A 2,671-nucleotide genomic window follows, 5' to 3' on the forward strand; every position below is an offset into this window, starting at 1 on the left:
TCTCTCAGTCTGTCTCTGTCTCTCTCTCTCTCCCTCACACTCTCTCTTGAGCGGGTTAAAGTGTTCTGTCCTTTTTGGTGTGTCAGGGAGCGAGTGTGAGAAATAAGTGTGAGAGTGACTCAGTGTGAGAGTGAGCGTGAGAGTCAGTCAGTGTGAGAGTCAGTGTGAGGGTGAGTGTGAGAGTCAGTGTGAGGGTGAGTGTGGGAGTCAGGGAGTGTGTGTGAAAGTCAGTCAGTGTGAGTGTGAGAGTGAGTGTGAGAGTGAGTGTGAGAGTCAGGGATTGTGTGTGAGAGTGTGTCAGTGTGAGGGTGAGTGTGAGAGTCAGGGAGTGTGTGAGAGAGTCAGTCAGTGTGAGGGTGAGTGTGAGAGTCAGTCAGTGTGAGAGTAAGTGTGAGAGTGAGTGTGAGAGTCAGGGAGTGTGTGAGAGAGTCAGTCAGTGTGAGTGTGAGTGTCAGTGTGAGTGTGAGTGTCAGTCAGTGTGAGAGTGAGTGTGAGTGTCAGTCAGTGTGAGGGTGAGTGTGAGAGTCAGTCAGTGTGAGAGTGAGTGTGAGAGTCAGGGAGTGTGTGTGAGAGAGACAGTCAGTGTGAGTGTGAAAGTAAGTGTGAGAGTGAGTGTGAGAGTCAGGGAGTGTGTGTGAGAGACAGTCAGTGTGAGAGTGAGTGTAAGAGTCACGGAGTGTGTGTGAGAGACAGTCAGTGTGAGGGTGAGTGTGAGAGTCAGGGAGTGTGTGTGAGAGTCAGTCAGTGTGAGTGTGAGTATGAGTGTGAGTGTCAGTCAGTGTGAGTGTGAGTGTCAGTCAGTGTGAGAGTGAGTGTGAGAGTCAGGGAGTGTGTGTGAGAGACAGTCAGTGTGAGAGTGAGTGTGAGAGTCAGGGAGTGTGTGTGAGAGTCAGTCAGTGTGAGTGTGAGTGTGAGTGTCAGTCAGTGTGAGAGTGAGTGTGAGTGTCAGTCAGTGTGAGAGTGAGTATGAGAGTGAGTGTGAGAGTCAGTCAGTGTGAGAGTGAGTGTGAGAGTCAGTCAGTGTGAGAGTGAGTGTGAGAGTCAGTCAATGTGAGAGTGAGTGTGAGAGTGAGTGTGAGAGTCAGTCAGTGTGAGAGTGTGGGAGTCAGGGAGTGTGTGTGAGAGTCAGTCAGTGTGAGTGTGAGAGTAAGTATGAGAGTCAGGGAGTGTGTGTGAGAGACAGTCAGCGTGAGAGTGAGTGTGAGAGTCAGGGAGTGTGTGTGAGAGACAGTCAGCGTGAGAGTGAGTGTGAGAGTCAGGGAGTGTGTGTGAGAGACAGTCAGCGTGAGAGTGAGTGTGAGAGTCAGGGAGTGTGTGTGAGAGACAGTCAGCATGAGAGTGAGTGTGAGAGTCAGGGAGTGTGTGTGAGAGTCAGTCAATGTGAGTGTGAGTGTCAGTATGAGTGTGAGTGTCAGTCAGTGTGAGTGTGAGAGTGAGTGTGAGAGTCAGTCAGTGTGAGAGTGTGGGAGTCAGGGAGTGTGTGTGAGAGTCAGTCAGTGTGAGTGTGAGAGTAAGTGTGAGAGTGAGTGTGAGAGTCAGGGAGTGTGTGTGAGAGACAGTCAGTGTGAGAGTGAGTGTGAGAGTCAGGGAGTGTGTGTGAGAGACAGTCAGCATGAGAGTGAGTGTGAGAGTCAGGGAGTGTGTGTGAGAGACAGTCAGCGTGAGAGTGAGTGTGAGAGTCAGGGAGTGTGTGTGAGAGACAGTCAGCGTGAGAGTGAGTGTGAGAGTCAGGGAGTGTGTGTGAGAGACAGTCAGCGTGAGAGTGAGTGTGAGAGTCAGGGAGTGTGTGTGAGAGACAGTCAGCGTGAGAGTGAGTGTGAGAGTCAGGGAGTGTGTGTGAGAGTCAGTCAATGTGAGTGTGAGTGTCAGTGTGAGTGTGAGTGTCAGTCAGTGTGAGTGTGCGTGTGTCAGTCAGTGTGAGAGTGAGTGTGAGAGTGAGTGTGAGAGTGAGTGTGAGAGTCAGTCAGTGTGAGTATGAGAGTAAGTATGAGAGTCAGGGAGTGTGTGTGAGAGACAGTCAGCGTGAGAGTAAGTATGAGAGTCAGGGAGTGTGTGTGAGAGACAGTCAGCGTGAGAGTGAGTGTGAGAGTCAGGGAGTGTGTGTGAGAGTCAGTCAATGTGAGTGTGAGTGTCAGTGTGAGTGTCAGTCGGTGTGAGAGTGAGTGTCAGTGTGAGTGTGAGAATGAGTGTGAGAGTCAGTCAGTGTGAGAGTGAGTGTTAGAGTCAGTGTGAGAGTGAGTGTGAGAGTCAGTCAGTGTGAGAGTGTGGGAGTCAGGGAGTGTGTGTGAGTCAGTCAGTGTGAGAGTGAGTGTGAGAGTCAGTCAGTGTGAGAGTGAGTGTTAGAGTCAGTGTGAGAGTGAGTGTGAGAGTCAGTCAGTGTGAGAGTGTGGGAGTTAGGGAGTGTGTGTGAGTCAGTCAGTGTGAGTGTGAGTGTGAGAGTCAGGGAGTGTGTGTGAGAGACAGTCAGCGTGAGAGTGAGTGTGAGAGTCAGGGAGTGTGTGTGAGAGACAGTCAGCATGAGAGTGAGTGTGAGAGTCAGGGAGTGTGTGTGAGAGACAGTCAGCGTGAGAGTGAGTGTGAGAGTCAGGGAGTGTGTGTGAGAGTCAGTCAATGTGAGTGTGAGTTTCAGTGTGAGTGTGAGTGTCAGTGTGAGTGTGAGAGTGAATGTGAG

Source organism: Carcharodon carcharias (genome assembly GCF_017639515.1).
Source record: "Carcharodon carcharias isolate sCarCar2 chromosome 39 unlocalized genomic scaffold, sCarCar2.pri SUPER_39_unloc_18, whole genome shotgun sequence".
Classification (NCBI taxonomy): domain Eukaryota; kingdom Metazoa; phylum Chordata; class Chondrichthyes; order Lamniformes; family Lamnidae; genus Carcharodon; species Carcharodon carcharias.